Raw genomic sequence first — 10,978 nt, 5'->3', positions numbered from 1 at the left:
TTGGAGGGGTCGGCTCGCGAGCGAGGCGTTTGCGTCCGCCGGCCGAAAGCAATGCGCCGCGTTGGACTTAGCCGCTGGTTGGAGGGGTCGGCTCGCGAGCGAGGCGTTTGCGTCCGCCGGCCGAAAGCAATGCACCGCGTTGGACTTAGCCGCTGGTTGGACGGGTCGGCTCGCGAGCGAGGCGTTCGCGTCCGCCGGCCAAAAGCAATGCGCCGCGTTGGACTTAGCCGCTGGTTGGACGGGTCGGCTCGCGAGCGAGGCGTTCGGGTCTGCCGGCCAAAAGCAATGCGCCGCGTTGGACTTAGCCGCTGGTTGGACGGGTCGGCTCGCGAGCGAGGCGTTCGGGTCTGCCGGCCAAAAGCAATGCGCCGCGTTGGACTTAGCCGCTGGTTGGACGGGTCGGCTCGCGAGCGAGGCTTTCGCGTCCGCCGGCCGAAAGCAATGCGCCGCGTTGGACTTAGCCGCTGGTTGGAGGGGTCGGCTCGCGAGCGAGGCGTTTGCGTCCGCCGGCCGAAAGCAATGCGCCGCGTTGGACTTAGCCGCTGGTTGGACGGGTCGGCTCGCGAGCGAGGCTTTCGCGTCCGCCGGCCGAAAGCAATGCGCCGCGTTGGACTTAGCCGCTGGTTGGAGGGGTCGGCTCGCGAGCGAGGCGTTCGGGTCTGCCGGCCAAAAGCAATGCGCCGCGTTGGACTTAGCCGCTGGTTGGACGGGTCGGCTCGCGAGCGAGGCGTTCGGGTCCGCCGGCCAAAAGCAATGCGCCGCGTTGGACTTAGCCGCTGTTTGGACGGGTCGGCTCGCGAGCGAGGCGTTCGCGTCCGCCGGCCGAAAGCAATGCACCGCGTTGGACTTAGCCGCTGGTTGGACGGGTCGGCTCGCGAGCGAGGCGTTCGCGTCCGCCGGCCAAAAGCAATGCGCCGCGTTGGACTTAGCCGCTGGTTGGACGGGTCGGCTCGCGAGCGAGGCTTTCGCGTCCGCCGGCCGAAAGCAATGCGCCGCGTTGGACTTAGCCGCTGGTTGGAGGGGTCGGCTCGCGAGCGAGGCGTTTGCGTCCGCCGGCCGAAAGCAATGCGCCGCGTTGGACTTAGCCGCTGGTTGGAGGGGTCGGCTCGCGAGCGAGGCGTTTGCGTCCGCCGGCCGAAAGCAATGCACCGCGTTGGACTTAGCCGCTGGTTGGACGGGTCGGCTCGCGAGCGAGGCGTTCGCGTCCGCCGGCCAAAAGCAATGCGCCGCGTTGGACTTAGCCGCTGGTTGGACGGGTCGCTCGCGAGCGAGGCGTTCGGGTCCGACGGCCGAAAGCAATGCGCCGCGTTGGACTTAGCCGCTGGTTGGACGGGTCGGCTCGCGAGCGAGGCGTTCGGGTCCGACGGCCGAAAGCAATGCGCCGCGTTGGACTTAGCCGCTGGTTGGAGGGGTCGGCTCGCGAGCGAGGCGTTCGCGTCCGCCGGCCAAAAGCAACGCGCCGCGTTGGACTTAGCCGCTGGTTGGACGGGTCGGCTCGCGAGCGAGGCATTCGCGTCCGCCGGCCAAAAGCAATGCGCCGCGTTGGACTTAGCCGCTGGTTGGACGGGTCGGCTCGCGAGCGAGGCGTTCGCGTCCGCCGGCCAAAAGCAATGCGCCGCGTTGGACTTAGCCGCTGTTTGGACGAGTCGGCTCGCGAGCGAGGCGTTCGGGTCCGACGGCCGAAAGCAATGCGCCGCGTTGGACTTAGCCGCTGGTTGGACGGGTCGGCTCGCGAGCGAGGCGTTCGGGTCCGCCGGCCAAAAGCAATGCGCCGCGTTGGACTTAGCCGCTGGTTGGACGGGTCGGCTCGCGAGCGAGGCGTTCGGGTCCGCCGGCCAAAAGCAATGCGCCGCGTTGGACTTAGCCGCTGTTTGGACGGGTCGGCTCGCGAGCGAGGCGTTCGCGTCCGTCGGCCGAAAGCAATGCACCGCGTTGGACTTAGCCGCTGGTTGGACGGGTCGGCTCGCGAGCGAGGCGTTCGCGTCCGCCGGCCAAAAGCAATGCGCCGCGTTGGACTTAGCCGCTGGTTGGACGGGTCGGCTCGCGAGCGAGGCTTTCGCGTCCGCCGGCCGAAAGCAATGCGCCGCGTTGGACTTAGCCGCTGGTTGGAGGGGTCGGCTCGCGAGCGAGGCTTTCGCGTCCGCCGGCCGAAAGCAATGCGCCGCGTTGGACTTAGCCGCTGGTTGGAGGGGTCGGCTCGCGAGCGAGGCGTTTGCGTCCGCCGGCCGAAAGCAATGCGCCGCGTTGGACTTAGCCGCTGGTTGGAGGGGTCGGCTCGCGAGCGAGGCGTTCGGGTCCGTCGGCCGAAAGCAATGCGCCGCGTTGGACTTAGCCGCTGGTTGGACGGGTCGGCTCGCGAGCGAGGCTTTCGCGTCCGCCGGCCGAAAGCAATGCGCCGCGTTGGACTTAGCCGCTGGTTGGAGGGGTCGGCTCGCGAGCGAGGCGTTCGCGTCCGCCGGCCAAAAGCAACGCGCCGCGTTGGACTTAGCCGCTGGTTGGACGGGTCGGCTCGCGAGCGAGGCATTCGCGTCCGCCGGCCAAAAGCAATGCGCCGCGTTGGACTTAGCCGCTGGTTGGACGGGTCGGCTCGCGAGCGAGGCGTTCGCGTCCGCCGGCCAAAAGCAATGCGCCGCGTTGGACTTAGCCGCTGTTTGGACGAGTCGGCTCGCGAGCGAGGCGTTCGGGTCCGACGGCCGAAAGCAATGCGCCGCGTTGGACTTAGCCGCTGGTTGGACGGGTCGGCTCGCGAGCGAGGCGTTCGGGTCTGCCGGCCAAAAGCAATGCGCCGCGTTGGACTTAGCCGCTGGTTGGACGGGTCGGCTCGCGAGCGAGGCGTTCGGGTCCGCCGGCCAAAAGCAATGCGCCGCGTTGGACTTAGCCGCTGTTTGGACGGGTCGGCTCGCGAGCGAGGCGTTCGCGTCCGCCGGCCGAAAGCAATGCACCGCGTTGGACTTAGCCGCTGGTTGGACGGGTCGGCTCGCGAGCGAGGCGTTCGCGTCCGCCGGCCAAAAGCAATGCGCCGCGTTGGACTTAGCCGCTGGTTGGACGGGTCGGCTCGCGAGCGAGGCTTTCGCGTCCGCCGGCCGAAAGCAATGCGCCGCGTTGGACTTAGCCGCTGGTTGGAGGGGTCGGCTCGCGAGCGAGGCGTTTGCGTCCGCCGGCCGAAAGCAATGCGCCGCGTTGGACTTAGCCGCTGGTTGGACGGGTCGGCTCGCGAGCGAGGCTTTCGCGTCCGCCGGCCGAAAGCAATGCGCCGCGTTGGACTTAGCCGCTGGTTGGAGGGGTCGGCTCGCGAGCGAGGCGTTCGGGTCCGTCGGCCGAAAGCAATGCGCCGCGTTGGACTTAGCCGCTGGTTGGACGGGTCGGCTCGCGAGCGAGGCTTTCGCGTCCGCCGGCCGAAAGCAATGCGCCGCGTTGGACTTAGCCGCTGTTTGGACGGGTCGGCTCGCGAGCGAGGCGTTCGCGTCCGCCGGCCGAAAGCAATGCACCGCGTTGGACTTAGCCGCTGGTTGGACGGGTCGGCTCGCGAGCGAGGCGTTCGCGTCCGCCGGCCAAAAGCAATGCGCCGCGTTGGACTTAGCCGCTGTTTGGACGAGTCGGCTCGCGAGCGAGGCGTTCGGGTCCGACGGCCGAAAGCAATGCGCCGCGTTGGACTTAGCCGCTGGTTGGACGGGTCGGCTCGCGAGCGAGGCGTTCGGGTCTGCCGGCCAAAAGCAATGCGCCGCGTTGGACTTAGCCGCTGGTTGGACGGGTCGGCTCGCGAGCGAGGCGTTCGGGTCCGCCGGCCAAAAGCAATGCGCCGCGTTGGACTTAGCCGCTGTTTGGACGGGTCGGCTCGCGAGCGAGGCGTTCGCGTCCGCCGGCCGAAAGCAATGCACCGCGTTGGACTTAGCCGCTGGTTGGACGGGTCGGCTCGCGAGCGAGGCGTTCGCGTCCGCCGGCCAAAAGCAATGCGCCGCGTTGGACTTAGCCGCTGGTTGGACGGGTCGGCTCGCGAGCGAGGCTTTCGCGTCCGCCGGCCGAAAGCAATGCGCCGCGTTGGACTTAGCCGCTGGTTGGAGGGGTCGGCTCGCGAGCGAGGCGTTTGCGTCCGCCGGCCGAAAGCAATGCGCCGCGTTGGACTTAGCCGCTGGTTGGACGGGTCGGCTCGCGAGCGAGGCTTTCGCGTCCGCCGGCCGAAAGCAATGCGCCGCGTTGGACTTAGCCGCTGGTTGGAGGGGTCGGCTCGCGAGCGAGGCGTTCGGGTCCGTCGGCCGAAAGCAATGCGCCGCGTTGGACTTAGCCGCTGGTTGGACGGGTCGGCTCGCGAGCGAGGCTTTCGCGTCCGCCGGCCGAAAGCAATGCGCCGCGTTGGACATAGCCGCTGGTTGGAGGGGTCGGCTCGCGAGCGAGGCGTTTGCGTCCGCCGGCCGAAAGCAATGCGCCGCGTTGGACTTAGCCGCTGGTTGGAGGGGTCGGCTCGCGAGCGAGGCGTTTGCGTCCGCCGGCCGAAAGCAATGCACCGCGTTGGACTTAGCCGCTGGTTGGACGGGTCGGCTCGCGAGCGAGGCGTTCGCGTCCGCCGGCCAAAAGCAATGCGCCGCGTTGGACTTAGCCGCTGGTTGGACGGGTCGGCTCGCGAGCGAGGCGTTCGGGTCTGCCGGCCAAAAGCAATGCGCCGCGTTGGACTTAGCCGCTGGTTGGACGGGTCGGCTCGCGAGCGAGGCGTTCGGGTCTGCCGGCCAAAAGCAATGCGCCGCGTTGGACTTAGCCGCTGGTTGGACGGGTCGGCTCGCGAGCGAGGCTTTCGCGTCCGCCGGCCGAAAGCAATGCGCCGCGTTGGACTTAGCCGCTGGTTGGAGGGGTCGGCTCGCGAGCGAGGCGTTTGCGTCCGCCGGCCGAAAGCAATGCGCCGCGTTGGACTTAGCCGCTGGTTGGACGGGTCGGCTCGCGAGCGAGGCTTTCGCGTCCGCCGGCCGAAAGCAATGCGCCGCGTTGGACTTAGCCGCTGGTTGGAGGGGTCGGCTCGCGAGCGAGGCGTTCGGGTCTGCCGGCCAAAAGCAATGCGCCGCGTTGGACTTAGCCGCTGGTTGGACGGGTCGGCTCGCGAGCGAGGCGTTCGGGTCCGCCGGCCAAAAGCAATGCGCCGCGTTGGACTTAGCCGCTGTTTGGACGGGTCGGCTCGCGAGCGAGGCGTTCGCGTCCGCCGGCCGAAAGCAATGCACCGCGTTGGACTTAGCCGCTGGTTGGACGGGTCGGCTCGCGAGCGAGGCGTTCGCGTCCGCCGGCCAAAAGCAATGCGCCGCGTTGGACTTAGCCGCTGGTTGGACGGGTCGGCTCGCGAGCGAGGCTTTCGCGTCCGCCGGCCGAAAGCAATGCGCCGCGTTGGACTTAGCCGCTGGTTGGAGGGGTCGGCTCGCGAGCGAGGCGTTTGCGTCCGCCGGCCGAAAGCAATGCGCCGCGTTGGACTTAGCCGCTGGTTGGACGGGTCGGCTCGCGAGCGAGGCTTTCGCGTCCGCCGGCCGAAAGCAATGCGCCGCGTTGGACTTAGCCGCTGTTTGGACGGGTCGGCTCGCGAGCGAGGCGTTCGGGTCCGTCGGCCGAAAGCAATGCGCCGCGTTGGACTTAGCCGCTGGTTGGACGGGTCGGCTCGCGAGCGAGGCTTTCGCGTCCGCCGGCCGAAAGCAATGCGCCGCGTTGGACTTAGCCGCTGGTTGGAGGGGTCGGCTCGCGAGCGAGGCGTTTGCGTCCGCCGGCCGAAAGCAATGCGCCGCGTTGGACTTAGCCGCTGGTTGGAGGGGTCGGCTCGCGAGCGAGGCGTTCGGGTCCGTCGGCCGAAAGCAATGCGCCGCGTTGGACTTAGCCGCTGGTTGGACGGGTCGGCTCGCGAGCGAGGCTTTCGCGTCCGCCGGCCGAAAGCAATGCGCCGCGTTGGACTTAGCCGCTGGTTGGAGGGGTCGGCTCGCGAGCGAGGCGTTTGCGTCCGCCGGCCGAAAGCAATGCGCCGCGTTGGACTTAGCCGCTGGTTGGACGGGTCGGCTCGCGAGCGAGGCGTTCGGGTCCGCCGGCCAAAAGCAATGCGCCGCGTTGGACTTAGCCGCTGGTTGGACGGGTCGGCTCGCGAGCGAGGCGTTCGCGTCCGCCGGCCGAAAGCAATGCACCGCGTTGGACTTAGCCGCTGGTTGGACGGGTCGGCTCGCGAGCGAGGCGTTCGCGTCCGCCGGCCAAAAGCAATGCGCCGCGTTGGACTTAGCCGCTGGTTGGAGGGGTCGGCTCGCGAGCGAGGCGTTCGGGTCCGACGGCCGAAAGCAATGCGCCGCGTTGGACTTAGCCGCTGTTTGGACGGGTCGGCTCGCGAGCGAGGCGTTCGCGTCCGCCGGCCGAAAGCAATGCACCGCGTTGGACTTAGCCGCTGGTTGGACGGGTCGGCTCGCGAGCGAGGCGTTCGGGTCCGACGGCCGAAAGCAATGCGCCGCGTTGGACTTAGCCGCTGGTTGGACGGGTCGGCTCGCGAGCGAGGCGTTCGGGTCCGCCGGCCAAAAGCAATGCGCCGCGTTGGACTTAGCCGCTGGTTGGACGGGTCGGCTCGCGAGCGAGGCGTTCGGGTCCGACGGCCGAAAGCAATGCGCCGCGTTGGACTTAGCCGCTGGTTGGACGGGTCGGCTCGCGAGCGAAGCGTTCGGGTCCGCCGGCCAAAAGCAATGCGCCGCGTTGGACTTAGCCGCTGGTTGGACGGGTCGGCTCGCGAGCGAGGCGTTCGGGTCCGACGGCCGAAAGCAATGCGCCGCGTTGGACTTAGCCGCTGGTTGGACGGGTCGGCTCGCGAGCGAGGCGTTCGGGTCCGCCGGCCAAAAGCAATGCGCCGCGTTGGACTTAGCCGCTGTTTGGACGGGTCGGCTCGCGAGCGAGGCGTTCGCGTCCGCCGGCCGAAAGCAATGCACCGCGTTGGACTTAGCCGCTGGTTGGACGGGTCGGCTCGCGAGCGAGGCGTTCGCGTCCGCCGGCCAAAAGCAATGCGCCGCGTTGGACTTAGCCGCTGGTTGGACGGGTCGGCTCGCGAGCGAGGCTTTCGCGTCCGCCGGCTGAAAGCAATGCGCCGCGTTGGACTTAGCCGCTGGTTGGAGGGGTCGGCTCGCGAGCGAGGCGTTTGCGTCCGCCGGCCGAAAGCAATGCGCCGCGTTGGACTTAGCCGCTGGTTGGACGGGTCGGCTCGCGAGCGAGGCTTTCGCGTCCGCCGGCCGAAAGCAATGCGCCGCGTTGGACTTAGCCGCTGGTTGGACGGGTCGGCTCGCGAGCGAGGCGTTCGCGTCCGCCGGCCAAAAGCAATGCGCCGCGTTGGACTTAGCCGCTGTTTGGACGAGTCGGCTCGCGAGCGAGGCGTTCGGGTCCGACGGCCGAAAGCAATGCGCCGCGTTGGACTTAGCCGCTGGTTGGACGGGTCGGCTCGCGAGCGAGGCGTTCGGGTCCGCCGGCCAAAAGCAATGCGCCGCGTTGGACTTAGCCGCTGTTTGGACGGGTCGGCTCGCGAGCGAGGCGTTCGCGTCCGCCGGCCGAAAGCAATGCACCGCGTTGGACTTAGCCGCTGGTTGGACGGGTCGGCTCGCGAGCGAGGCGTTCGCGTCCGCCGGCCAAAAGCAATGCGCCGCGTTGGACTTAGCCGCTGGTTGGAGGGGTCGGCTCGCGAGCGAGGCGTTCGCGTCCGCCGGCCGAAAGCAATGCGCCGCGTTGGACTTAGCCGCTGGTTGGACGGGTCGGCTCGCGAGCGAGGCGTTCGGGTCCGCCGGCCAAAAGCAATGCGCCGCGTTGGACTTAGCCGCTGTTTGGACGGGTCGGCTCGCGAGCGAGGCTTTCGCGTCCGCCGGCCGAAAGCAATGCGCCGCGTTGGACTTAGCCGCTGGTTGGACGGGTCGGCTCGCGAGCGAGGCGTTCGCGTCCGCCGGCCAAAAGCAATGCGCCGCGTTGGACTTAGCCGCTGGTTGGAGGGGTCGGCTCGCGAGCGAGGCGTTCGCGTCCGCCGGCCAAAAGCAACGCGCCGCGTTGGACTTAGCCGCTGGTTGGACGGGTCGGCTCGCGAGCGAGGCATTCGCGTCCGCCGGCCAAAAGCAATGCGCCGCGTTGGACTTAGCCGCTGGTTGGACGGGTCGGCTCGCGAGCGAGGCGTTCGCGTCCGCCGGCCAAAAGCAATGCGCCGCGTTGGACTTAGCCGCTGTTTGGACGAGTCGGCTCGCGAGCGAGGCGTTCGGGTCCGACGGCCGAAAGCAATGCGCCGCGTTGGACTTAGCCGCTGGTTGGACGGGTCGGCTCGCGAGCGAGGCGTTCGGGTCTGCCGGCCAAAAGCAATGCGCCGCGTTGGACTTAGCCGCTGGTTGGACGGGTCGGCTCGCGAGCGAGGCGTTCGGGTCCGCCGGCCAAAAGCAATGCGCCGCGTTGGACTTAGCCGCTGTTTGGACGGGTCGGCTCGCGAGCGAGGCGTTCGCGTCCGCCGGCCGAAAGCAATGCACCGCGTTGGACTTAGCCGCTGGTTGGACGGGTCGGCTCGCGAGCGAGGCGTTCGCGTCCGCCGGCCAAAAGCAATGCGCCGCGTTGGACTTAGCCGCTGGTTGGACGGGTCGGCTCGCGAGCGAGGCTTTCGCGTCCGCCGGCCGAAAGCAATGCGCCGCGTTGGACTTAGCCGCTGGTTGGAGGGGTCGGCTCGCGAGCGAGGCGTTTGCGTCCGCCGGCCGAAAGCAATGCGCCGCGTTGGACTTAGCCGCTGGTTGGACGGGTCGGCTCGCGAGCGAGGCTTTCGCGTCCGCCGGCCGAAAGCAATGCGCCGCGTTGGACTTAGCCGCTGGTTGGAGGGGTCGGCTCGCGAGCGAGGCGTTCGGGTCCGTCGGCCGAAAGCAATGCGCCGCGTTGGACTTAGCCGCTGGTTGGACGGGTCGGCTCGCGAGCGAGGCGTTCGGGTCCGACGGCCGAAAGCAATGCGCCGCGTTGGACTTAGCCGCTGGTTGGAGGGGTCGGCTCGCGAGCGAGGCGTTCGCGTCCGCCGGCCAAAAGCAACGCGCCGCGTTGGACTTAGCCGCTGGTTGGACGGGTCGGCTCGCGAGCGAGGCATTCGCGTCCGCCGGCCAAAAGCAATGCGCCGCGTTGGACTTAGCCGCTGGTTGGACGGGTCGGCTCGCGAGCGAGGCGTTCGCGTCCGCCGGCCAAAAGCAATGCGCCGCGTTGGACTTAGCCGCTGTTTGGACGAGTCGGCTCGCGAGCGAGGCGTTCGGGTCCGACGGCCGAAAGCAATGCGCCGCGTTGGACTTAGCCGCTGGTTGGACGGGTCGGCTCGCGAGTGAGGCGTTCGGGTCTGCCGGCCAAAAGCAATGCGCCGCGTTGGACTTAGCCGCTGGTTGGACGGGTCGGCTCGCGAGCGAGGCGTTCGGGTCCGCCGGCCAAAAGCAATGCGCCGCGTTGGACTTAGCCGCTGTTTGGACGGGTCGGCTCGCGAGCGAGGCGTTCGCGTCCGCCGGCCGAAAGCAATGCACCGCGTTGGACTTAGCCGCTGGTTGGACGGGTCGGCTCGCGAGCGAGGCGTTCGCGTCCGCCGGCCAAAAGCAATGCGCCGCGTTGGACTTAGCCGCTGGTTGGACGGGTCGGCTCGCGAGCGAGGCTTTCGCGTCCGCCGGCCGAAAGCAATGCGCCGCGTTGGACTTAGCCGCTGGTTGGAGGGGTCGGCTCGCGAGCGAGGCGTTTGCGTCCGCCGGCCGAAAGCAATGCGCCGCGTTGGACTTAGCCGCTGGTTGGACGGGTCGGCTCGCGAGCGAGGCTTTCGCGTCCGCCGGCCGAAAGCAATGCGCCGCGTTGGACTTAGCCGCTGGTTGGAGGGGTCGGCTCGCGAGCGAGGCGTTCGGGTCCGTCGGCCGAAAGCAATGCGCCGCGTTGGACTTAGCCGCTGGTTGGACGGGTCGGCTCGCGAGCGAGGCTTTCGCGTCCGCCGGCCGAAAGCAATGCGCCGCGTTGGACTTAGCCGCTGTTTGGACGGGTCGGCTCGCGAGCGAGGCGTTCGCGTCCGCCGGCCGAAAGCAATGCACCGCGTTGGACTTAGCCGCTGGTTGGACGGGTCGGCTCGCGAGCGAGGCGTTCGCGTCCGCCGGCCAAAAGCAATGCGCCGCGTTGGACTTAGCCGCTGTTTGGACGAGTCGGCTCGCGAGCGAGGCGTTCGGGTCCGACGGCCGAAAGCAATGCGCCGCGTTGGACTTAGCCGCTGGTTGGACGGGTCGGCTCGCGAGCGAGGCGTTCGGGTCTGCCGGCCAAAAGCAATGCGCCGCGTTGGACTTAGCCGCTGGTTGGACGGGTCGGCTCGCGAGCGAGGCGTTCGGGTCCGCCGGCCAAAAGCAATGCGCCGCGTTGGACTTAGCCGCTGTTTGGACGGGTCGGCTCGCGAGCGAGGCGTTCGCGTCCGCCGGCCGAAAGCAATGCACCGCGTTGGACTTAGCCGCTGGTTGGACGGGTCGGCTCGCGAGCGAGGCGTTCGCGTCCGCCGGCCAAAAGCAATGCGCCGCGTTGGACTTAGCCGCTGGTTGGACGGGTCGGCTCGCGAGCGAGGCTTTCGCGTCCGCCGGCCGAAAGCAATGCGCCGCGTTGGACTTAGCCGCTGGTTGGAGGGGTCGGCTCGCGAGCGAGGCGTTTGCGTCCGCCGGCCGAAAGCAATGCGCCGCGTTGGACTTAGCCGCTGGTTGGACGGGTCGGCTCGCGAGCGAGGCTTTCGCGTCCGCCGGCCGAAAGCAATGCGCCGCGTTGGACTTAGCCGCTGGTTGGAGGGGTCGGCTCGCGAGCGAGGCGTTCGGGTCCGTCGGCCGAAAGCAATGCGCCGCGTTGGACTTAGCCGCTGGTTGGACGGGTCGGCTCGCGAGCGAGGCTTTCGCGTCCGCCGGCCGAAAGCAATGCGCCGCGTTGGACTTAGCCGCTGGTTGGAGGGGTCGGCTCGCGAGCGAGGCGTTTGCGTCCGCCGGCCGAAAGCAATGCGCCG

This window comes from Prorops nasuta, unplaced genomic scaffold, assembly GCF_024137725.1.
Source record: "Prorops nasuta isolate Cenicafe-Biocafe unplaced genomic scaffold, Cenicafe_Pnas_1.2 PNAS00074, whole genome shotgun sequence".
NCBI lineage: Eukaryota > Metazoa > Arthropoda > Insecta > Hymenoptera > Bethylidae > Prorops > Prorops nasuta.
Note: the sequence above shows the minus strand (reverse complement) of the source record.